At 45.8% G+C, this 27058-nt stretch overlaps 2 pseudogenes; both read right to left on the bottom strand.

Annotated features, from left to right (window-relative positions):
- Positions 1–19822: 19822 nt before the first annotated feature.
- LOC147975624 (secreted RxLR effector protein 161 pseudogene) lies at positions 19823–20581 on the bottom strand (annotated as a pseudogene).
- A 30-nt stretch (positions 20582–20611) lies between these two features.
- LOC147975623 (uncharacterized) overlaps positions 20612–27058 on the bottom strand; it is a 99242-nt pseudogene continuing 92795 nt past the window's right edge.

Below are 27058 nucleotides of genomic sequence, written 5' to 3'. Positions count from 1 at the left end.
GCATAGGGATTTTGTGAGAAAACAACTTATGGTAACAATAACCAACTAGCATAGGAAGGCAAAACAAGCATAACTTTAAACTTTAAGCACATGGAGAGCAAACTTGATATTATTGCAATTCCTACAAGCATATATTCCTCCCTCATAATAATTTTCAGTAGCATCATGAATGAATTCAACAATATATCCAGCACCTAAAGAATTCTTTTCATGATCTACAAGCATAGAAAATTTACTACTCTCCACATAAGCAAGATTCTTCTACTTCGAAATAGTGGGAGTATCATAAGAGACTCGAATACTATAAATTGTTTCCACATTAAAAGAGTAATGTTCAGAAAAAGGGTAATCATAATCATGGCAAGTTTTATAAATATAATCATCACTACTTTTTATAGCATATGTATCATCACAATAATTATCATAAGTAGCAACTTGGTTCTCATCATAATCTATTGAAACCTCTTCCAAGATAGTGGAATCATCACTAAATAAAGTCATGACCTCTCCAATTCCACTTTCATAATTATCATAATAAGATTCAACATCCTCCAAGATAGTGGGATCACTACTTCCTAGAGTTGACACTCTTCCAAACCCACTTTCCTCAGTATAATCATAAGTAGGAGGCATGCTATCATCATTATAAATTTGCATATCAAAACTTGGAGACTAAAAATATCATCTTCATTAAACGTAGCATCCCCAAGCTTGGGACAAACATTAACTGCAGCAAATATATTCTGAAAAACATCATCTTCTTCAAACATAGCATCCCCAAGCTTGGGCCTTTTCATATCATAAGCATAATCACTCTCATCATCAATAGTATGGATAGAACCAATAGTATAGCAATTATCATATTCTTCCAAGCAAGTGCCAAAAAGATTTTCAAGATCATAAGAAGTATCATTATCTTCCCAATCATAATCATCACAACAAGCAATAGGCATAATGAGATCATCATCAAGTGCATCATCTTCCACAATTATATTTTCATGAGGCACAACAGTAATAGGAGCAGCATTATTTGGGAGAGATATCTTTTTACCTCTCTTCCTTTTTCTTTTCTACTTCTTCACCACATCATGTGTGGGTTCAATCCTCTTTTTGGAGATCCTTATTAATGAGATTGATTGAATAGAAGGCTCCTCCTCGTTACCTGATTCATCATATGAAATACTAGGAGGATATTGGGAAGTCTCTTCCCTTTCATTAGTATGCTCTTCATCCTCTATTTGTTTTCTTTTCTTTATGTAATTGGTAATATAATGGTTTTCAATGCAATTCACTGAACAATACATATAAATTTCCTCTAGATCAAAATCAATAAATTTATCGAGATTAAATTTTGGAATACCCTCAGTTATATGTTTCATTTCTTCATAACCCAAAAGAAGACTAAGCTCTTTATGATGCTCAAGGGTAATCAAGTTATCATAATTTTTGGACATGACTTGATCATGAAACAAATAGCATTGGAGCTTTAAATGACCATGTTCATTGCAAAGTTCACAAGGATGGTGATAAATATTGAATCTTTCGGCACAAACATCTATCCTTTCTTGCAACAATTTAGTTTCTAAATGCTTATGCCTCTTGCAATATCTATCTTCCCTATTTGGTGTGTACTTGCAAACCCAATGCACTCCACAAAAATTGACATGTTTATAGGAGACATTTTCATCATAACTAGTGCAATCATCATTAGTACTATGGATATTCAAGGAGTTCATACTAACAACATTGCAATCATGCTCATCATTCAAAGATTTAGTGCCAAACATTTTAATGCATTCTTCTTCTAACACTTTGGCACAATTTTCTTTTCCATCATACTCACGAAAGATATTAAAAAGATGAAGCATATAAGGCAAACTTAATTCCATTTTTTTGTAATTTTCTTTTATAAACTAAAGTAGTGATAAAACAAGAAACTAAAAGACTTGATTGCAAGATCTAAAGATATACCTTCAAGCACTCACCTCCCCCGGCAATGGCGCCAGAAAAGAGCTTGATGTCTACTACACAACCTTCTTCTTGTAGACATTGTTGGGCCTCCAAGTGCAGAGGTTTGTAGGACAGTAGCAAATTTCCCTCAAGTGGATGACCTAAGGTTTATCAATCCATAGGAGGCGTAGGATGAAGATGGTCTCTCTCAAGCAACCCTGCAATCAAATAACAAAGAGTCTCTTGTGTCCCCAACACAGCCAATACAATGGTAGATTGTATAGGTGCACTATTTGGCGAAGAGATGGTGATACAAGTGCAATATGGATAGTAGATAAAGGTTTTTGTAATCTGAAATTATAAAAACAGCAAGGTAACTAATGATAAAAGTGAGCACAAACGGTATTGCAATGCGTTGAAATAAGGCCTAGGGTTTATACATTCACTAGTGCAAGTTCTCTCGACAATAATAACATAATTGGATCACATAACTATCCCTCAACATGCAATAAAGAGTCAATGCAAAGTCACTAATAGCGGAGAACAAACGAAGAGATTATGGTAGGGTAAGAAACCACCTCAAAGTTATTCTTTCCAATCAACCCATTGGGCTATTCCTATAAGTGTCAGAAACAGCCCTAGAGTTCGTACTAGAATAACACCTTAAGACACAAATCAACCAAAACCCTAATGTCACCTAGATACTCCAATGTCACCTCAAGTATCCGTGGGTATGATTATACGATATGCATCACACAATCTCAGATTCATCTATTGAAACCAACACAAAGAACTTCAGAGAGTGCCTCAAAGTTTCTACCAGAGAGTCAAGACGAAAACGTGTGCCAACCCCTATGCATAGGTTCATGGGCGGAACCCGCAAGTTGATCACCAAAACATACATCAAGTGGATCAATAGAATACCCCATTGTCACCACGTGTATCCCACGCAAGACATACATGAAGTGTTCTCAAATCCTTAAAGACTCAATCCGATAAGGTAACTTCAAAGGGAAAACTCAATCCATTACAAGAGAGTAGAGGGGGAGAAACATCATAGGATCCAAATATAATAGCAAAGCTCGCGATACATCAAGATCGTACCACCTCAAGAACACAAGAGAGAGAGAGAGATCAAACACATAGCTACTCGTACATACCCTCAGCCCCGAGGGAGAACTACTCCCTCCTCATCATGGAGAGCACCGGGATGATGAAGATGGCCACCGGAGAGGGATTTCCCCCTCCGGCAGGGTGCCGGAACGGGTCTAGATTGGTTTTTGGTGGCTACGGAGGCTTCTGGCGGCGGAACTCCTGATCTATTATGCTCCCCGATGTTTTTAGGGTATATGGGTATATATGGGAGGAAGAAGTACGTCGGTGGACCTCCGGGCTGTCCATGAGGCAGGGGGCGCGCCTAGGGGGTGGGCACGCCCCCACCCTCGTGGGCAGCCTGGGACTCTCCTGGTCCAACTCCGATACTCCGTGGGCTTCTTCTGGTCCAAAATAAGTTCCGTGAAGTTTTAGGTCAATTGGACTCCATTTGATTTTCCTTTTCTGCGATACTCTACAACAAGGAAAAAACAGAAACTAGCACTGGGCTCTAGGTTAATAGGTTAGTCCCAAAAATCATATAAAATAGCATATAAATGCATATAAAACATCCAAGGTTGATAATATAATAGCATGGAACAATCAAAAATTATAGATACATTGGAGACGTATCACACCCCTTTCACGATCGCATTGCACCCCACACACGTTCAGTCCTGCACACGGCTCACACAAACGGAACGCGCTTAGGCTTGCCTCTTCACTAACACATGGGACTGCACTTGGAGAAACCGACCATGCGGCAAACTTTTCCGGCGCCCACCGCGTGAAAATCCCCCCCCAAATCCCAAATTCAACCGCTGTTCGGCCAACTAGCCAATAATATTCCCCAGAACCCCCCTCCCCCCCGTCCCCCTCCACTCCATTCGCTCCGCCAAAGCCGCCGTCCCCGCCATGCCGATACATCGCCGCGGCGGTTCGTCGAGGGGACGCACGGCGATCCTCTCGCTCCCGCAGAACGCTCTCGTAGACTGTCGTCCTCTAGTCATGCCGCCACCGGTGGCGACGTTCTTGTGGAGGCGCACGGCGGTCAGCGCCGCCACCGCTTGCAATGTTCGTGTGGAGACGCACGACGGTCATCTTCTCCCACGGTACGCGCATTCTAGACTGAGGCCCCATGCATGTCGGTGTAGCGTTGAATGTTAGCTAATAGACGCTGTTAATCTCACTGTCTGCCGAAGCAGTTTACAGTCAATATGCTCTGCTTAAGAAGCTTCATTGCCCTGTTCTGCACTTAATCTCCTTAGCTGATTAGTTGCTAAAATATCCTGCCATATATTTATAGTGACGTAGATTGCCATGGTCTAGTAGCCAATCTGTTAGGTGAAATAGTTGTACACCATTTTTTACTCGGTATTTGTTGCTGCGATGGCCTTCGATAATTCGATGGATGTGTGCTCGGCCTCATTGACTGCTGAAATGGCCTGCCATAATTTAGTACTCAAATCTGTTTGCTGAATTAGCATTACATATATCTCGTTACTTAGATCTGCTCATCCAAATATCTTGCCATAGCTTTAGACATCAACCTAGGTATTTTATCTGGACTTCATAAAAAAGCATATATGTTTTTCCTATGATATCTAGTAGAAGAATTAATTTGTATGTCTAACAGATGGATAGGACTTGGATAACTTCTACTCAAAGATTCTCCGCTGCATATTTTGAGGGGTTGGAAACTTCATGAATTTTATCAGAGCTGAGTACAGTGGTCCGAAATCAGATGTGCTCTGCCCATGTAGCAGTTGTATGAATTCAGTTACAAGACCCCAGTCAACTATGCAAAATCATCTACACTTGTATGGGATGTCGGTCACATATACTAGGTGGGTTCATCATGGTGAAGCTGTGAACTTCAATGTTACTGACTACGTGGAAGCAGAAGATCACCATCTTGATCTGCCTAATGCTCAGGTGGAAGAGGAGGAGGTGGTGGTGGCGGCGGAGCCAGTGAGTTTGACCAACATTGAAACAATGCTACGAAATGCCTGTGCATTTCGTGAACTTTCACCTGCAGAAGAAAAATGGTGGGCCCGCACGTTGGAACAATGCAACGTGGCTGTCACCCCAGGAAATAAGCTGTCAGTATTCTCAGCTATGGTCACCTTTCTTCAGGTGAAGACATCTGAGCGGATGACCAACAAATCATTCGATGCGATGTTGGCTGCTTTCCGCAAATCTTTCCCAGATGCGTCTGAATAGCCACACACCTACATTAAAATGAAAATTTCCTTCGTGCAGTTGGAATTGGATATGATATAATCCATGTTTGTAAGAATAATTGTGTTCTGTTCCGGAAGGATTATGCCAACTTAAGTGAATGCCCGAAATGCAAATCATCAAGATGGAAATATGGCGATGTTGTGAAGAGGATTCCTCATAATGTTCTGAGACATTCTCCAATTACACCAAGATTGTGGAGGTTGTTTCACAATGCAACATGGTTGTCACCCCAGGAAATAAGCTGTCAGTATTCTCAGCTATGGTCACCTTTCTTCAGGTGAAGACATCTGAGCGGATGACCAACAAGAGAGGATGTACTGTGCCATTCTAGGAACCAGGAGTACAGAGATCAGAATGTAATGAGCCATCCATCTCATGGTAGTGAGTGGCAAAGCTTCAATCAGAAACATAAAAAGTTTGCTGCTGACCCGAGAAACATTAGACTTGGCTTAGCTTCAGATGGATTTAACCCATTTGGCCACCAGAGCGCCACATATAGCATGTGTCCAGTGGTTGTTATCCCTTACAACATGCCTCCAAGTGTCTGCACCAAAGAATCAAACTACATGATGGCCTTGCTCATCCCAGGTCCAAAAAGTCCTGGAAAGGATTTTGATTTATTCATGGAGCCTATTGTGGAGGAACTTCAATAGCTATGGAAGGGTGTTCTCACCCGAGACCTATATAGTAGCTCACCAGCTGGTTTCTTTCTGCGTGCTGTTATAATTTGGTGCATCTATGATTATCTGGCTTTGGGCACTATGTTAGGGCGAACGACACATGGTTACAATGCATGTGTTCACTATGACAGGAATCCGCTGTCATACGCAATAGTTAGCAAGATCTGTTACATTGGACACCACTGTTTCCTTGCCAAGGACAAGTCGCGTCCTACAAAATACCGAAGACATGTGTTCAATGCAAAGCATGAAAACCGTGATGCGCCAAAGAGGCTCACCGCCGATGAGTTGCAAGTGGAATTAGAGAAGGTCAGGTATATTACACCAGGAAACCATCCTGGTAATGGTAGCGGGAAAAGGAAGCGTGACAGGGCAGAAGAGAGATTATTGTTTACCCGCGGGTCCACTTTGTGGGACTTGGAGTATTGGAAAGATTTGGATCTGCGGCATAATCTTGATGTGATGCACATCGATAAAAATATATGTGACAGCATTATCGGCACACTTCTTAATATTGAAGGCAAGATGAAAGATACCTTAAAATCTAGGATTGATTTGACACATCTTGGTATCAGAAAGGATTTACAGGTGCAAGATGAAGGTAAACCATGGGATATGGCACTAGCTGTGTACGTCTTGGACAAGGTAAAAAGAAAAGAATTCTGCAGGGACTTGTCACGTGTGAGATTCCCACATGGATTTGCTTCCAACCCTGGAAGGAGAGTCAGTGCAGATGGAAATAAGGTACAAGGGTTGAAAACTCATGACTGCCAAGTCCTACTTCAAAGGGTTTTACCTCTTATCCTTAGAGGATTGGGCCTCCCTAACTTATACAGAGCAGTTGCAGAGTTGGGACAATTCTTCGAGGAACTCTGTAGTAGAAATATCAGGATAGATGCTTTGGAGCGTCTTAGAGACAAGATACCAACTATCCTATGCGACCTTGAGAAGATATATCCTCCAGCCTTCTTTGATGTGATGGTGCATTTGGTTGTTCATCTACCTGATGAGGCACTACTTAGAGGTCCAGTACAGTATGGCTGGATGTACCCTCTTGAAAGGCGTCTAGGCACTTTCAAGGGCTATGTCAGGAACAGAGCTAGACCTGAGGGTTCCATTGCAGAGGCCCACATTGCTATAGAAGCATTGGCATTCTGCTTAAAATACATTGAAATAGCTGATCAACTTAGCAAAGAGGTGGGTGAAGGCAATCCCGAGCTCAATGTCTTCGATTATTCTTTTCGAGTTACAGGGAAGAGTCGACAAGAGGACAAACCTAAAGATTTGGACAAAATGGTTTGGTATGTGTTGAATAACTGTCCTGAGATACTACCTTATATCAAGTAAGTGCCAAGTACTGCAGCTTATACATCATAATCTACTAAACTTGCAGCACATTCTTATATATTTAGATGTTTGACGCAATCATTATGTTGTGCGGCATCTACAAAAACGAGTTACTGCCGCAAAATCCAAGAAACAATGACAAACTGGTTATGGCAGGATTTGTGAAATGATTCAAGAGCCATGTAAGATTTTGGATTGCACTATCAGTTTTTTTAATATATTGAGTACATAAGATGGTCAGCTTGTCTATTTTCTAAACATAGGTTAAGAATATGCGGGAGGATGGGCAGACAGTTGATGATGCCCTTTACGCACTAGCAATGGGTCTTGATACTCGGGTAAGACATTATGAATCTTGCGCTGTTGGAGATGTGCGCTACAACACCCTTGCACGCGACGAAGGCAGGAAGACACAAAATAGTGCCATCATGAGCACGAATACGTACGGCAGAGTGACAACTAAAATGTATGCTAACATAACAGACAATGTTCAGTTGCAGTATATCTCCAGTTTCGAGGATCATCGATGTGTGGTTCTGTTGTGCTGTCGTTGGTATAACCTGTTTTCCAGGATCGCAAAACCCAGAGCTGGTGATTATTTCAAATCCATCAATGTCAAGGTGGCGTACCAGACCAACGAGCCTTTTATTTTGGCAAATCAAGCAACACAGATATTTTTCTTGGAAGACACATTTTCACGTTGCGATGACTGTAGAGTATTGCAAAGGTTTGAGCAGAAGAATTCGTTTAATGAAGCACAACAAGATGATGCTTACACCGCTCCTGATGTACAAGATTCCACGGATGTTCCTAATATCTTTGAGAACCATCATGTCAATGACGCTGGTGAAAAGATTGCCTGTCGTGCTATGGACATACAAGAGTTGATCAAGAAGAAGCCAACGTTCGAGGACATTGAGGATGAAGAAGAAGATGACACTGTGGGGAATTATGATTCAGACTGATATGCATGGCGAAGATGTTGACGCTGTTGCTGCGGATGATGATTAGATTGCTTTTGTCGTATTTGCCTGTCAGAATACATTTTTCTACTATGTGAAATTGTGTTTGCTATGACAACTGAAACCTGATGAATGCGTTGTTTAGTATTTTGCTGTGAGAACATCACTTGTTATGTATGTTGATTTGTGTTTGGTGATTGTATGACGAGTAAAACATGATGACATTGTTGTTTAGTTGTACTCATATTTGGCTGTGAAACTTGAATTTGATGACATAGTTTGCAGTTGGATTGCAATTTTCTCGACGTCTTTGAATGGGAACAAAGCTGACCTGACAGGGCCTCTGCTAATTTATTTATTTATTACCAAAAGGGCCTCTGCTATTTATTTATTTATGAGCAAAAGGGGATACCCCCGATTTCCATTAATAGAAATCATTAGATGTTCACAACACTACGCCCAGTCTGCTACACAGGTTTCATTCATTACTAGTTTCAGCAAAGTGCTCATGTCATAGCCACTGAATACATCACGAGTGCTACATACACTGCAAATAAAGAGACAATCATCCTACAGAGCACATCGATTTTGCCCATTATCTTCACAAGCTCTTTCATCACCTCATTGCTATCAAGGACGTTCAGCAGCTGTTGCTTGGCCATGATCAGTGGAACTCCATCTTTAACCTTCTGCTCTGCATCTTCCTCTTCTGTCGTTCCTTCGGTTACTTGTCCAACACCCTAACCTGCTGGTATTGGGATTCATTGGCTAATCGAATAATCAGCATAGTTTCATTCCTCCACATCAGCAACTTCCCAGAAATACAAATCACACGAATCATCCCTTTTCTGCACGAATCAAATTGGAAGATCATCAACCAAACTATTAAAAAATCAGCAACTGAAAGCAGCAGAACAACACTTAAACATATTATTACCCCATGATTTGGGCATTTGTGGAAGACTTGACCAGGGTTGAGGATTGTGGTTGAGACGCGATGGATGACTCTACGTCATTTGCAGCAGTGGCACCACACCAACGGCAGGGGGTTGCGATGAGCAACCGGCTGTGGTGAGTGTGCCGGCGGGGGTGTGATGAGACCCACAGGCGATGGTACGGGTGGAGACTTGGCGCATATCTGGTTGTTGCCTGTTGAAGAGCAGGTGGACGAGCAGCCAGTGGACATGGTTGACGTGGCCAGAGCTTCTGATGCTAGGCAGAGTAAGTAGAGAAGAGGAGAAGCGAACGTTGGATATGTCAGTTTCATTACTTGCAGAGTAGCATAGCACCATATATAGTCATAGTCTAGGTTTGGATTCGAACCAGCTACAGTAGCACATCTCTCTTTTTTCTAAAACTCAGCAACGTCTCTTTACTGGTACACTAGCTTGTTCTGTACGCCTTCTCAAGTCTTTGATTTTCTTTCTTTTTTGCAAGGAAGGAAGGAGGAAAAAATTGAGAGTTCCTAGGACTCGAACCCAAGGCCTCTCGATTGAATACCAAGGGTGCTAGTCACTTATGTGGCGAACATTCCCTGGGAGGAGGACGGCTTCAGGAATGTTACCAGGCGAACGAGCCCAGTTTTTCTTTTCTTCCTATATATATAAAAAAGTATGCTACTTGGTGTCGGCTTAGTCAACAAACGATTGTGCCAACCTTGACCGTTGGATTGACATTCAACGTCTGTCGTGTTTCTTCAGTCTCTTCTTCCTCCAGCCGCCAAAGCCAAACCAGCACCGGCGGGACGCCTGCTCCTGCCTCCCACGGCTGGCTGTGCTTCCGCGCACGCATCATGGCCACATCGCACCCTAAAACTCTGCGCATCTTCCCCGGCTCCTGTTCGTTCCTGTATGAGGCCTCACCATCGTCCTCCGCCTTGGTTCACTCGCCATGGCGCCGCCCTCCGGTGTTGTCAACATGGTCAACAACCGAGAGGAATAAGGAGATGACTATGCATGGTGAGGATGACAGTAGGGACCCAGCAGCGCGCGCAGTAATTTTGTTTTTTAGGGACAGAGAAGGTATCAACTGGGTTGTGCGGGAGCTGTGGCCCGTCTAGCCCAGGCTTTTATTTCTTATGTTTAGCACATGACCAGCCCAGTTTGTTTTTTCCTTTCTGAAAATGGCTAGCCCAGCTAATTTGTTTTTTTGCAGAATAACCAACGTAGGCCTACTTGCTTTTCTACACCCTGCTGGGCCGGAAATCTTTCAAGATGAGGAGTGATGCATTTTGCCCAGAAAATGGGCTATAAGTAATAATAAATGGGCTGTAAAATGAAAAAATACAGAAAACAGGCAATTAGTTCCAAAATACTTTTTTCTTTCGGATTTTGATATTTTAAATTTCATTGTTTTTGTGTGGGTGGAACTTCATTGGATTTAAATTAAGGTATATTTAGTTTTTACATTAATTTGAATCTGGCTAGAAATTTCGGGTTGTATGCTGTTTGGGACAGATTTGGAGGCTGACTTGTGGGTCTACTAGGTTGACGTGTATGAAAGGCTTTGTTAACTTAGTCCACAAATGATTCTAGCAGCAGTGACCATTGGACATTAATCCAACGGCCGTGCTGCTTCTTGAATATCTGATCTTCTTGCTCCAGCCACCCAAACCAGCACCGGTGGGACTTCCTGCTCCTGCCTCCCGCGGTCGGCTGTGCTGCCGCACAGGACGCACCGCCCCACCATACTCCATTGCTGGCGAGGCCATTCCTCTACTCACCCACACCTCCTGTTATTTTCCAGCAATGGCAGCCAGACCAGTAAACCCTCGTACTCCCCACCGCGTGGGTAACCACTATTGAGTCTTCCACGGCTTCATGTCATTCCCTTCCTAGGCCTCACCGTCGTCCACCGCCCTGGTGCTCTCGGCGCGGCGTAGTCAACGTGGTCAACGAACGACATCCATCGGACGTGGACTGTACGTGGAGAGGCCGACAGTTGGGCCCATGGCCGCACATAAGGAAATGCCTCCTTATTAGATGCAAAATAATGATTCCTCCACCTGACATCTGGGACCCACCGGAAGGGCCTCTGTATTTCGCGAAAAAAACGTTCACCCGTTGACAGGTCAGACCCACCACCTATATCTTCGCACGCAAGAAAGAGCCTCCTTATTACGCACAAAAAAATGAATACCCCCCTACTAGCTGGGACCCAGCATAGTGGGAGGATGACTTGGGCCCACTAAGTTGACGGGCATGGAGGGCTTTGTCAACTTAGTCAATATGAATGATTCTAGCTCCAGTGACCGTACGATGTCCATCCAACGGCCGTAGTGCTTCTTCAACCTATGGTCTTCTCGCTCCAGCCGCCCAAAGCAGCACCGGTCGTGCCGCCTGCTCCTGCCTCCCGTGGCCGATTGTGCTGCCACGAAGGCCTCGCCGCCCCCTACTACTCCCACCGCTAGTCAGGTCATCCCTCCACTCACCCACACCCCTTGTTATTCTGCGGCGACGGCAGCCTCACACCGAAGCCGAACCAGTGAACCCTCATACTCCTCTCCGCGCGGGCATCCACTGTCGCGTTGTCCCCGGCTCCGCGTCGTCCCCTTCCTAGGCCTCGCCATCATCCACTGCCCTGGGGCTCTCGGCATGGCGTGGTTAACGTGTTCAAGGAACGACTTCCATTGGAAGAGTATTGTACGTGGAGAGGCTAACAGCTGGGTCCACGGCCACAGCAAGGAAGTGCCTCCTTATTACGCGGAAAATAATGATTCCTCCACCTAACAGCAGGGACCCACCGGACAGGCCACCGTATTTCATAAAAAAACGTTTCCCCCTGACTGCTGGGACCCACCAGCTACATCTTCGCACGCAAGGAAGTGCCTGACAGTCGGGACCCACCTGGTCGAAGCATGTGTACCGTTGTCATTCTGGTCGGGAACGTGTACGTACATACTGGTCGATGTAGAGGCGCGCACGTGTAGTAGTAGAGGCGCGCATGTAGCATGTACACGTACGTACAGCAGCCAGGGTGCAAGAAAGTAAATACGGCCACGGACATACATACGGGAGGGGTCTCAAAGGCCTACGCACGCATATGTATGGCCAGGGCTCGTGTACATGGCTGTGGCTGGGTCGGAACGGAGAAACTGCGTCGTCATCGTGTTCATGGGGAGGTAACGGAATGCGTCGTGTTCATCGGGAGGCAACGGAACGCGTGCTGTTCGTCAGGAGCCAACCGGCTTGTACGGAACAGCTGATGGAAAAGAGGCCTGGCGTATCGCAGAACGGAGGAAACGGGCTTGTGTTCGACCGACCATGGTCGAAACGGGATCATGTTCATCGGGAGGGGTCTGGCGTACCGCAAAACGGAGGAAACGCACCTCCTATGGTCGAAATGGAGTCCTATTGATCAGGAGGGGTGTGGCGTACCACAAAACAGAGGAAACTGACTTGTGTTGGAGCGCTAAGGTCGAAACGGGGGTCCTGTTCATCTGGAGGGGTGTGGCGTACTGCAAAACGGGACTCCATGGGATACTGTTCATCTCCACCATCGACTGCCTCCATGGGCTACTGTTCATCCACCATCGACTGCCTCCACGGGCAACTGTTCATCCACCATCGACCTCCTCCAGCCTCCACATGTGACTGTTCATCCACGGGCTCCTGTTCATCCAGCCTCCACCGCGCGCTCCTCCACTGGCTACTATTCAACCAGCCCTCTCCACGGGGTCATGTTCAACCACCCCTCCATGGCCTACTATTCATCCAGCCCTCCACCGGCTACTGTTCAACCAGCCGTCCACCGGCTACTGTTCATCCAGCCCTCCACGGGGTCATGTTCATCCAGCCCTTCACGGGGTCCTGTTCATCCACCGGCTCGATCGATCGGGGTACTGTTCATCTAGCGGCAACGACCTCTACTACCACGAGGTCCTGTTCATCCAACCCCCCACCGGGAACTGTTCATCCAATGTCCCCAACAACACTCACTGTTCATCCAGAGGCAGCATTGATCGGCTTCAGTTAGCAGCAGTAGCGAAGGAATCACTTAGGTTCAGTTAATAGCAAGGGATCGATCGATCGCTCGGGTTCACTAACGCATAGCCTGCAGTGCAATCACTCGTGTTCAGTTAGAGCCCAACGCCTCGCACATAGCCGCGTACGTACGAGAGAAACGCGCATCGCTCGGCCCCCGACCACCCACCGTAAAGGGGAACTCCCCGATATCTTCCTCGCCCTCGCTTCTACCATGGTTTTTTCCATCATGGACGGCCCAAAGAATGTCATGCAGCTGCGTCTCCAGCCCGCCCAGGACGAAAAGCCCATTTTCTGTCATGATTTTATATCATAGAAGTAGGAGCCCACCACATCTATGATGATACCGGGTTTTGTCACAATTATTGTCATAGAAGTGTCATAAGTATCATAGAAAAAAAATTCGTTCGACCCGAAATGTCACGGATGTGTCCTTTTTTGTAGTGATGGTAGGTATTCCTGGATCTCCTAGTTTCTCAGTTACTCCATCCTTAAAAGAATAATTTGCAAGCATGGTGGAGATTTCAGCTTCAGGTATCTTTCTTTTATTAGTGACAATATATTTCATATATTGAGCATAAGGGGTGATACGCCTCCAATGTATCTATAATTTTTTATTGTTCCATGCTATTATATTATCTATCTTGGATGTTTTATATGCATTTATATGCTATTTTATATGATTTTTGGGACTAACCTATTAACCTAGAGCCCAGTGCCAGTTTATGTTTTTTCCTTGTTTTTGAGTTTCGCACAAAAGGAATATCAAACGGAGTCCAAATGAGCTGAAAATTTATGGTAATTTTTTATGGACCAGAAGAAGCCCTTGAAGCAAAAGAGTTGGGCCAGAAGAGCCACGAGGCCTCCACAAGGGTGGAGGGCGTGCCCTCTGTCCTTGTGGTTGACTCGTGGACCCCCCCCCCCTTACGTGAAACTGACGCCAAAAATTCCTATAAATATAGAAACCCCAAAAAGAATCCTCGATTAGGAGTTCCGCTGCCGCAAGCCTCTGTAGCCAAAAAACCAATCAGGACCCTGTTCCGGCACCCTGCTGGAGGGGGAAATCATCACAGGTGGCCATCTTCATCATCTCGGCACTCTCCATGACGAGGAGGGAGTAGTTCACCCTTGGGGTTAAGGGTATGTACTAGTAGCTATGTGTTTGATCTATCTCTCTTATGTTCTTGATTTGGCATGATCTTAATGTACCGCGAGCTTTGCTATCGTAGTTGGATCTTATGATGTTTCTCTCCCTCTACCTTCTTGTAATGGATGGAGTTTTCCCTTTGAAGTTAACTTATCGGATTGAGTTTTTAAGGATTTGAGAACACTTGATGTATGTCTTGCATGTGCTTATCTGTGGTGACAATGGGATATTCATGTGATCTACTTGATGTATGTTTTGGTGATCAACTTGCGGGTTCTGTGACCTTGTGAACTTATGCATAGGGGTTGGCACACGTTTTCGTCTTGACTCTTCGGTAGAAACTTTGGGGAAATCTTTGAAGTTCTTTGTGTTGGTTTGAATAGATGATTCTGAGATTGTGTGATGCATATCGTATAATGAAACCCGCGGATACTTGTGGTGACATTGGAGTATCTAGGTGACATTAGGGTTTTGGTTGATGTGTGTCTTAAGGTCTTATTTTAGTACGAACTCTAGGGCTATTTGTGAGACTTATAGGAATAGCCTAATAGATCGATCAGTAAGAATAACTTTGAGGTGGTTTCGTGCCCTACAATAATCTCTTCGTTTGTTCTCCGCTGTTAGTGACTTTGGAGTGACTCTTTGTTGCATGTTGATGGATTGTCATATAATCTAATTATGTTATCATTGTTGAGGGAACTTGCACTAGTGAAAGTATGAACCCTAGGGATTGTTTCTAAGCATTGCAATACGATTTTCCTCACTTTTGTTACTTGCTACCATGCTGTTTTTATATTTTTAGATTACAAAAACCTATATCTACTATCCATATTATGCTTGTATCACCATCACTTCGCCGACCTAGTGCACCTATACAATTTACCATTGTATTAGGTGTGTTGGGAACACAAGAGACTTTTTATTATTTGGTTGCAACGTTGTTTGAGAGAGACCATCTTCGTCATACGCCTCCCACGGATTGATAAACCTTAGGTTATCCACTTGAGGGAAATTTGCTATTGTCCTACAAAACTCTGCGCTTGGAGGCCCAACACGAGTCTACAAGAAGAAGGTTGCGTAGTAGACATCAAGGGGCCATCTTCAAAATATCAGTCAAATGAGTACGCAAAAAGACTGCCTAAGCATTTCAGCAAAGCGTTCAAAATCTCCCTCATCCTTATTCTTAGGTGGCTTAGTAGGAAAGGGAAAGGGTTTCTGAACCCATGGTTCCCTTTCTTTACAATGTTTTCTAGCAATGAAACCTCTTTTATCATAATGTTTATTCTTAGGGGTGGGTTATCAAGATCAACAACAGCTTCTACTTCAACATCATTATCAGGTTCTTTATCATTGTCCGGTTGAGCATATACATGAACACCATCATTATCATTATCACTAGCTGAATGTTCATTACCAGATTGTGTCTCAACATCAGAAATAGAAACATCATTACTATTCTCAGGAGGTTTTTCTACTTCAGGTTCACTAGAAGCATGCAAAGTCCTATCATTTTTCTTTTTCTTCTTCTTTTTGGATGGACTAGGTGCACCTATATTAGTTCTCTAAGAATATTGTTCAATTATTTTAGGGTGACCTTCAGGATAAAGTGGCTCCTGAATCATTCTACCACCTCTAGTCATTACTCTAATAGCATGATCATTCATATTATTATTCATCTCATTGAGCAAATCTTTTTGAGACTTAGCAACTTGTTCTAACTAGGTTTGGACCATGGATGCATGTTTACCTAGACCTTAAACATCATTAGCAATTCTAAACGTCAAGTCACTAAAACAATCAATCATGAAGGCATTATGTTTCAATTGCTTGGTAACGTACACATTCAAATGTTCTTGCTTAACAATGTAGTTATCAAATTCATCCAAGCATTGACTAGTAGATTTGTTGTAAGGAATATCACCTTCATCAAATCTTATAAGAGAATTTACCATTACTACGTGTGTCGGGGTTTCAAGACTTTGTATTTCTTCGATAGGTGGTAAATTCTTAACATCTTCAGCTTTATTACCTTCTTCTTTCATAGATTTCTTTGCCTCTTGTATATCTTCAAGATTGAGAAATAGAATACCCCTCTTATTCGGAGTTGGTTTACGTGGTGGTTCAGGAAGTGTCCAATAATTATCATTGCTCATTATATTTTTCAATAGTTCTTCAGCTTGTTCAATAGTTTGTTCCCTGAAAACAAAACCAGCACAACTATCTAGGTAGTCCATAGAAGCATCAGTTAGTCCATTATAAAAGCTATCAAGTATTTCATTTTTTTGAAGCTATGATCAGGCAAAGCATTGAGTAATTGGAGAAGCCTCCCCCAAGCTTGAGGGAGATTCTCTTCTTTAATTTGCATAAAGTTAAATATTTCCTATAAGGCAGCTTGTTTCTTATGATCAGGAAAATATTTTTCAGAGAAGAAATATATCATATCTTGTAAGGCAAGAGTATTAAACCATATCTTAGTACCACCCTTTAGTGAGAAAGGAAACAACTTAAGGATATAGTAGTTGCAAAAAAATTCCTCATGAGCAAATAGGGTGGATGTATCATTCAACTTAGTAAGATATGCCACAACAGTTTCAGATCATAACCATGGAAAGGATCAGATTCAACCAATGTAATTAACTCAGGATTGATAGAGAATTCATAATCCTTATCAGTAACAAAGATAAGTGAACTAGCAAACTTAGGATCATATTTTATTCTTACATTCAGAGGTTTTTCTTTCAGCTAACATAGTAATTTCTTAAATATCATCTCTATTATTACAAGAAAGAAGTTCTCTAGCTATCTCCTCACCAACAATATAGTCATCGGGTATCTCACGCATTTCAATTCTAGGAGAGCTAGGTCTAATAGGAAAATCATAGATTTCATGAGTTTCGGGATTTTCAAATTCTTTAGCTTTAGCAAGTTCTTCATCAAGAAATTCACCTAGTGGCACAGTTTCATCAAGCAGAGTACTAGCATCATTCATAGCAGAAGTAGCATCATCAATTACTTTGACATATCAGAATTAATAGCAGGTGTAGGTGTCACAAGCTTACTTAAAACAGAAGGTGAATCAAGTGCAGAGTGTGATGGCAGTACCTTACCTCCCCTCATCTTAGAGTGAACGATCTTAGTTCTATCATCCTTCAGATTATTCATAGTGATCAACAGATATAAATCCCAACTTACTTGACAAATAGAGTTATGTACCCCGACAATGGCGCCAGAAAAAGGTCTTGATAACCCACATGTATAGGGGATCGCAATAGTTTTGGAGGGTAGAGTATTCAACCCAAATTTATTGACTCAACACAAGGGGAGCCCAAGAATATTTGCAAGTATTAGTAGTTTACTTGTCAATTCGGCCATACCTAGAGAATTAAATATCTGCAGCAGAGTGATCAGTAGCATAGTAATATGATAGTCTGGTAGTGGTAGTAGCGATAGAAACAGTAACAGTAACAGTAACAGTTTTGTAGCAATTGTAACAATAGCAGGAGTAATAGTAACTTAGCACAGATCAATATGTGAAAGTCGTAGGCATTGGATCAGTGATGGATAATTGTGTTGGATAACATTCATCATATACAATCACAACCTAGAGCGACACAGAACTAGCTCCAATTCATCAATGTAATGTAGGCATGTGTTCCATACATAGTCATACGTGCTTATGATAAGAACTTGCATGGCATATTTTGTCCTACCATCCCGTGGGAGGGGGTCCATAAGGAAACTAAGGGATATTAAGGCCTCCTTTTAATAGAGAACCGAAACAAAGCATTAATACATAATGAATACATGAACTCCTCAAACTATGGTAATCACCAAAAAGAATCCCAGTTATTGTCACCTTGGGGTATGCAGATCATAACACGTAATAGCTGCGTATAACTTGAAATATAGGATCAAGAACTCAAATATATTTATGAAAACGTAAAGGGTTCAGATCTTAAATCATGGCACTCGGGCCCTAGTGACAAGCATTAAGCATAGCAAAGTCAAAGCAACATCAACCTCAGAACATAGTGGATACTAGGCATCAAGCCCTAACAAATTTACTCGATTACATGGTAAATCTTATCCAAACCCATCACCGTCTAGCAATCCTATGAAGGAATTACTCACACCCAGTGGTGAGCATCATGAAATTGGTGATGAAGAAGGGTCGGTGATGATGATGGCGACGAATCCCCCTCTCTGGAGCCCTGAACGGACTCTAGATCTGGCCTCCTGCTGAAGAACAAGAGGTGGCGGTAGCTCTGTATTGTAAAACGCAATGAAACTTCATCTCTTATGTCGACGTTCTAGAAACCAGGGTACCTAGACTTGCCTGCCTGCGGCCCATGGCGTGGCTCCATCGATGGCCTGGTACGGCCCATCTTCAGCATCAACAACACAATACCCTCGCGAGGGGCCAAGCCTCGCGGGGCGAACGGTGACAAGACCTCCAAAAGGAGCGGCCTCCATAGGCTGGCTCCTGCGGAGCAGAGATTTCTATGCAAGCCCTCACCTTGTGAGGTTCATATGACGCAAGCCATGACGACTAAGGCCAGGCGGGCACTAGCGGGCGCAGTACAACAGTTTCCTCTTTGGTGCTAAAGAGGCAAGCGCAGGCGCGGAGTCCCGAGGAATCAGCCAAAGGTTTTCATTTCTATGCAACAAGACCAAGGCCGCCAGGATGGCAGGATGGAGGTCGTCGCCGAGCCCACCACGGCGTCACAACCAGAAGCTTTGCAGGCGAAGACCACCTTTCATCAGGATAAGATGTACTAGTTGTCTCCCTTCGAATTTGGTTGTTGTGGGATCCCTTCCTGCCTTCATTTTGAAGGAAGAGGACCAAGGACACTATAAGTATAGCCTAGCCACCACCATAGAGAGGGATCCGGATCCAGAGCATCCACTCCTAGCTCACCAGCTCACATAAACACAAGAACACACCTCATGGGGTTGTTCTCCCACTATACTAGTTCATCCTCAGCCCACCTCGGGGCCAATTCACCACAAAGCAGGAGTAGGGTTTCACACCGCAAGGTGGCCCGAACCTGGGTAAACTGATGTGTCCCATTTCTTTCCAATTCATCGAGCTAGGCTGTGAGATCGACAGGTAGGAAGACTGAGGAGGTTGAGTCCTTCTCACGCACCCTAGAGTTCGAATCTATCTTGGGTTTGTAGAGCCTTGAATCCGACATTTGGCATGCCAGGTAGGGGTGCGTCGGAGCCTCTCTGTATATTCATCATCACAGGTTACAGGTCTTTATATACACTGATGCTCACAAGGAGTCGTGGCCTATCGTTACAACAGAAACCGAAGATAAGGCCGAGAGTGGCTACTTGGGGGGAGGCGATGTGCGCGGGAGCGTGGTCGTCGTAGGACTTGGCCCACCTCGTTGCACACATGGGTGCGGGTGCATGTCACGTTTCCAACACCCCCACCCCCCACCCCCCGCGCAACCGAAGCATCTGCTCACCAACGTTGAGGCTGCAGCGAAAGTCAATGAACACGCTCGTAGGCAGCCCCTTGGTGAAGACATCGGCAAACTGCGACGTGGTCGACACATGCACGAAGTGGAGGTCGATCTCGATGTGCTCCTTCCGCTGGTACTGAACGGGGTTGCTCGACATGTACATGGCAGAGATGTTGTCACAGTAGACGACGGTGGCGCGCGATGGCGGTCGGCGAAGTTTGGTGAGGAGATGAAGCAGCCAAGACGCCTCGCCGACGGTGTTGGCAATGCCCCTGTACTCAGCCTCCTCGCTCGAGCGGGAGATAGTGGTCTGGCGCTTCGACGACCAGCTAACGACGTTGGAGCTGAGGTAGACCGTGAAGCCAGACGTAGACTTGCGGGTGTTCGGGCACCCTGCCCCATCCGCATCCGAGTAGGCAATCAGGTCAGTGGAGGTGGAGCGGGAGAAGTGCAGGCCGAGGTGAGTTGTCCCGCGAACATAACGCAGGATCCTCTTCACCATCTGATAGTGAGCATCCCTGGGATCATGCATAAACAAGCAACACTGTTGCATGGCATAAGACAGATCCAGTGGAGTGAGGGTAAGGTATTGGAGGGCACCGGCGAGACTGTGATAGAGCGATGGATCGTGGAACGCTGGGCCGTCGGTGGCAGAGAGTTTGGATGTGGTGTTGACCGGGGTGGAAACTGGTTTGCAGTTGAGCATGCCGGCGCGATCCAAGATCTCGAGTGCATACTACTCCTGGGAGAGGTGGAGACCGCTGAATGTGTGGTGGACGTTTATGCCAAGGAAGTGGTGGAGGGAGCCCATATCCGTCATGGATAACTCACGGTGGAAAGAGGCGATGATGGACTGGAGAAAGGCGGGTGTGCTGGCGGTGAGTATAATATCAGCGACATAGAGAAAGAGGTAGGCTGTGGCAGCGCTACGATGAAGCGAGAATAGGGAGGAGTCTGCTTTGGAGCCCTGGAAGCCGAGTGTGTAGAGGTACGAAGTGAACCGCGAGAACCACGCCCGTGGAGCTTGCTTGAGCCCGTAGAGCGACCTGTTGAGACGACACATGTCCCGAGGTCGTGCCGCGTCAATGAACCCAGCGGGCTGTGTGTTGTACACTATCTCGGCGAGATGCCTATGGAGAAAGGCATTTTTTAAGTTGAGCTGATGTATGGGCCACGAGCTGCTGGTGGTGAGGCTGAGGACAACGCGGACGGTGGCGGGATTGACAACGGGACTGGACGTCTCACCGTAGTCAACCCCGGCCTGTTGGGTGAAGCCACGGAGCACCCATCGCGCCTTGTATCGAGCCAAGGAGCCGTCCGTGTTGTACTTGTGCCAGAATATCCATTTTCTGCTCACCACATTAGCACCTGTAGGACGAGAGACCAACGACCAAGTGTCATTCCGCAACACATTATATTCATCAAGCATAGCAGCGGCCCAGTTCGGATCCTTAAGCGCAGCCCGGTAGGAGGAAGGAATGTGGCTGATTGGCATAGTAACAGAGAGACTAACATGCGTTTTGGGAAGAGAGAACCCGGACTTGGCGCGTGTATGCATGGGGTGCAAGTTTTCGAGTGGTTGTACCTGGACGGCGCGTGGTGGTAGACGCGGCTGATCTGGCATGGCTGGGTTGGCGGAAGAACGAGCTGGGGAGGGTAGTGGTAGGGTCGCGCCAGGGGGGAATCGGTCGCGTGATCCGAGGAGGGGTGAGGAGGAGTAGGTGCATGATCCGAGGAGGATCGTGGTGGAGTGGGGGCGAGACAGCGACGGGAGACGGGCCGCGCGTGGTTGCAGTCGCGGCACGTGGGGTGCGGCTATGTGGCGTGGTTGGGCGCGGAGTGGGACTAGGCCCGGGCGAGCCGCGCGGGCCGGTGGGGGCGTGTGGTGGGGGTAGGTGCATGGCGGGGGGAGCCCGAGAGATGCGCTGAGCGGGAATCGGCGGCGGCGATCCCGGGATGACCTGCGGTGGATTGTACGAGGTAGGTAGGATTTGGGTGGGTGCAGGTTGGGGAGCAGGATCTGGTGCGGGGGGGGGGGGGGGGGGGTTGTGGGATCCGGTGTGGCGAAGGGAAAAACGGCTTCGTCAAATACGACGTTTCAGGAAGTGTAGACGCGCCAGGTGTGAAGGTCAAGGCATCGGTAGCCTTTATGCTCGAGCGGGTAGCCAAGTTGCACACAGGGAGTAGAGCAGGGAGCGAGTTTATGCGGCGCTAGGTGAGTGAGGTTGGGAAAGCATAGGCATCCGAATACACGTAAGTGATCATAGGTGGGATGGTGACCATGTAGGAGGAAATATGGTGTGAATTTGTTGACACCGGAAGAGGGGCGTTGATATGTCTCCAATGTATCTATAATTTTTGATTGTTCCATGCTATTATATTATCTATTTTGAATGATAACGGGCTTTATTTTACACTTTTATATTATTTTTTGGGACTAACCTTGTCACATCCCTAGTTCTGGTAATGCCTAGTGCTAGCATCTTGTGTTGCATCATGTTTAATTTTCCCAGAAAGTTGAAATGGGGATGGCAAAAACCCCCAGCACCACTTAATCCAACTAGGGTTACGAAAATACTCTTTCAATGAACCTGAAATGCCCTTCAAAAATGTTCATCATCTTTGCCTTGGTCTAGAACCTCTGACAAAAATGGTTCACATTTTTCTAGGACAACATAGGGTCACTATATTAAATCATACCTTATTTGCATTTGGGCGTTTAAATTATATATATTATTTTAGATGTCCAAATATTCATGAACTGAAATGTTTGCTGTTGGAAATAATCCAAACGGTAGCCTCAAGCAGTTGCATCAATTTTGAGCTTGTTTTTAGTATTTTTAATAAAGCCCTAAAGTTACAGAAAAAAATAGAAAACAGAAATAAAAAGAAAGGGACTTACTCTGGCCAAACTTACCTGGCGCACACCAACCGGCCCAGCAATGTAGCCGGCCGGCCCAGCCCACCAGGGAATCCTCCGTGTCGTCTTCCACCTCCTGCCAGTAGGCAGGAGGGCGTGTGCCCCGCACGCGCGCACGCGACCCCAACCACCTCCCGCTTGCCGCTTCGCCCTGGCCCTCCCTGGTGCAGCCACGCACACCCCTAGACCTCTCTCACTCTCTCCCTGAGCTTCTCTCCCTCCTTTGGCTCTCCTCTCGGATGCACCCAAGCACCACCATTGCCGTTGTTCATCGTTGCCGTGCCCAGAGCCGCTGCCTCGCCTCCCCAACACGTCCAAGTGGTCCGCCTCCGTCTTCTACGCCTCCCCGATGATCCACAAGCCGCGGGACTCCCCCAAACGCTCTCCCCATCGTCGTCTTCAACCTCGGGAAGCCGAGATCACCACAGTCATGCCATCTGCTCCGAGCCTTCACCGCTTCGACGCCCCCTACACTATCTGTGAGCTCCTTCCCGAAACCCCCCTCTTCTGCGCCTTGTTTCCACGCCGTAGCCGTTGTTTCGCCGGAGACCGACGCGCACCACCGCCAAGCTTCTCGCCACCGTGGCCACAGCCACCGCAGCTCATTCCTGAGCACACCATCGTGCTCAGCACGACCTCATGAGCCCGTAGACACCCACAGCGCCTCCTCCCATGCTATGGAGCACCAACCCCAAAATGCCCGAGCTGCTGCCACCGCCGAACCTCGTCGCCGGCCACTTTTCCGGCTACCCCAGCACCTACCGCCGTAGCCACTCGATGCATCGCAGCGCACTGGTTCCGCAGAGCTGCTCCGCCGCTCAAATGGTCGTCAAAGGAGCGTTTCTGACGCCCTCTGCCGGGTTTGACCCTGCTGGCGGCTAAACGCCGGTGGGTTTGACCCACTTTGACCACAGCGGGACACCCCTGTGTCCATGACATGTGGGGCCGGCCTTTGACTGAATTAGTGTAGGGTTATAATTAGTGCTAATTGCCACTATTAGAGGTTAATCTCCCGCTAACTAAACACTGTGCCACTGACACTGGGACCCACTACCCAGTTAATCCATGGTTTATGTTTAAACCTTCTTAATTAAAGCCACATCCACTGACATGCGGGCCCCACTAGTCAGGTTTGACCTGGACCGCCCCTGTTGACTCGCTGACGTCACAGTGACGTCATGCTGACGCAGTACCCCTCGACCACTCTGTCAGGCAAACAAAACCCCCTTGTTCATTCCGATACAATCCCACTCTCTCGCTCCTGCTCTCTTTTACTGCTTTAGGACAACAACGATTCAACTGTTACATGCTGCGGTAGTTGAACCCCTTTTCCTCTGCATGACTTGTCACGGCCAAAGTAAATAGATGAAACCCACTAGCATGATTAGGAGTTGTTTGAGCCGTGATGTGCCTACTCATTCATGCTTGTTGTCATGCCTGCTACTGCTTAGAGTTGAGTTAGGTCAGACTCGTCGGGGATGAATTGGAATGGTGATGAACATGCCCTACTGTGTGTGAGCTAAGTGCGTGAACACGATTTGGTAAAGGTAGCGGTGAGAGGCCATGTAGGAGTACATGGTGGGTTGTCTCATTGAAACCGTCCTCAGGAACTGAGTTCTGTGTTTGTGATCCATGAACAGCTACTACCACACATTGGGAGCCTTAATTGACTCTCTCGACTTATTAATCGCCTTGATCTCTGTCCAGGAGTTGCAACTAGTTTCTGGTGTTTGTAGGATATGTGTTGGAGGTCGTGCATAGCGCTGACCCTAGGGGTGGGCTATGATGCGGTAGATACACCATGGCACGGTGTACCAGGCACCCGTTTGGTGTCTCGGGAACCCTGCATAGATCGTTTGGGGCTGTGAGCGAAACCCCGGCGGGATCTCCTCATGGATGGAACCCGAACAGGCGATAAACCTGGACTAGAGACTTGTGTGGTTAGTCAGGTCGTGGCCGACTCCCTCGCCAGGCTTCCGCTTGAAGGTTGCCGAGATACACGACATGTACATGGTGGTAAGTGGCAAGAGCGTGTGTGAAGAAGTACACCCTTGCAGGGTTATAAATGATCTATTCGAATAGCCGTGTCCGCTGTAAAGGACTTCTGGGTTGCCTGTACAGTTCATAGGCAAGTGAAAGTGGATACTCTAAAATGCGCAAGATAAGCGTGAGTGCTATGGATGGCGTTCTCGTAGGGAGACGGGAGCGGATCCATAGTGGTGTATTCAAATGGTGAATATGTGGACTCGTGTGCGCCACCTCAAAAGAGTTACTTGCAGTAGTAGTTTAGGATAGCCACCGAGTCAAAGCTGGCTTGCTGCAGTTAAACTCCACCCCCCCTTGTTGATACTGATGCATATGTAGATAGTTCTGATGTAAGTCTTGCTGGGTACATTTGTACTCACGTTTGCTTAATTTATGTTTTGCAGAGACACTTCAGTCTCGCTAGTAGTTCCGCGTGGACTTCGACGTTTAGCTTGTTACCTCAGCTACGATCTTGTGTCCTCGGCAGGATCTGGTAGATAGTCAGACTTCTCAGCCTTTTTCATTTGTAGATGTCTGTACTCAGACATGTTAAGCTTCCACATGTGCTTTGACTTGTATGCTCTAAATGTTGGGTCATGAGACCCATGTTTGTAATATCCCACTCCTCGGAGCCTATTGAATAAATACTTGAGTTGTAGAGTCATGTTGTGATGCCGTGTTGTATTTGCACATATCGAGCATATTGTGTGTATGATTGAAATGCTTGGTATGTGTGGGATCCGAAAACCTAGTTGTCTATCCTTGGTAGCCTCTCTTATGGGGAAATGTAGTCTAGTGCTTCCACTGAGCCATGGTAGTCTGCTACAGCCCGATTTACCGGAGTCCTGCTAGCCTAGTTACTACTGCTCCGGAACACTTAGACTGGACGGCATGTGATCCACTTCATTCATGTGTCTGTCCCTTCGGGGAAATGTCACACGATGACTTCAGGAGTCCTGCTAGCCTGCTACAGCCTGGGTTCCCGGAGTCCTGTTAGCCCAGTTGCTACAGCCCGGATTCACACGCTGATGACCGACACGTTCGATGTTGGTTCATGTATTCCTGTCCCCGTAAGCTAGCGCCACTTTGGGTTCATGACTAGTCATGTCGGCCCGGGTTCTCTGTCATATGGATGCTAGCGACACTATCATATACGTGAGCCAAAAGGCGCAAACGATCCCGGGCCAGGTAAGGCGACACCGTGGGAATACCGTGCATGAGGCCGCAAAGTGATATGATGTGTTACATGCTAGATCGATGTGGCTTAGGATCGGGGTTCTGACAGCTTTGGTATCAGAGCCTGACTGCCTGTAGGATTACCAAGCCAAACTGGTCGAAGTCGAGTCTAGAAATGCTTTAGTTATATAAGAGAATTGATTGTGGAAGGGAACATAAGGCTCTTTTTACTCCTTTATACCTTATGACCTTCTGATCTAAGTCATCCTCTTCTCTTCTACGGGGATTAAGAACTAGGCTTCTCATCTTTCTGTCAGGATCACGTGTTACTAATCCATAGACTTGTAGGAATGTTGGATTCAAGCCTCAGTTTAGTTCTACTACCTCCGTATGTTCATAGCTGGCCTCAAAACATTGATATTGTGATGTTGAGTGGTTCTGCCACCATTTTTGCAGGATGTCTCAAATCTTTTTGAGCATATATAGCCGTTATGTTGTCCGAGTCATCCCAGGTTTTGAAATAGCCTGATGCATTTGCAACTCCCTTCTTTCTGTTTCCGATGTTTCTTTGGGCTAGTTTAACCACACTAATCGGTGAGTTGAGGTACTCTATTGCCTCGACATATATGTTGGAGCTATTATTACGACCCTAGGTGTCTTAGAGGATCACCCAGTAATCTATCAATGCTTATATATATATTCCCAGTGTGCGGATTCTGGCCACCATTCTCGAAAGCATCTTGTGATGTTATTTAGTTGGCAGGTATTATATTTATGGGTTCTCGAACCCAAGATTCACTCTACTTACTTCATGTTGATAGTGTTTGCTCGTTCCTTTAGGGTATTAGTAACCTTTCTGATAATCTTTGAGGACCATGGTATATCGTTCTTCCAATACCATGAACCATTATGGCAGAAGTTCTTTTGAACCAAAATATCACAACAAGAGTGCTCTTGATGAGTTCTTCATCCGATAGTTGTGAATCTGCCAGTCCTACCTCTCTGCATGGATTATCTGGAAGAATCCTGTTAAACTTGGTTCGACATACTAATCTATGCATC

The sequence above is a fragment of the Triticum urartu genome, chromosome 4A (genome assembly GCF_056163025.1).
Source record: "Triticum urartu cultivar PI428250 chromosome 4A, HENAU_Tu73, whole genome shotgun sequence".
Taxonomy (NCBI): Eukaryota; Viridiplantae; Streptophyta; class Magnoliopsida; order Poales; family Poaceae; genus Triticum; species Triticum urartu.
Note: the sequence above shows the minus strand (reverse complement) of the source record. Positions and strands in the feature narration are given on the sequence as shown.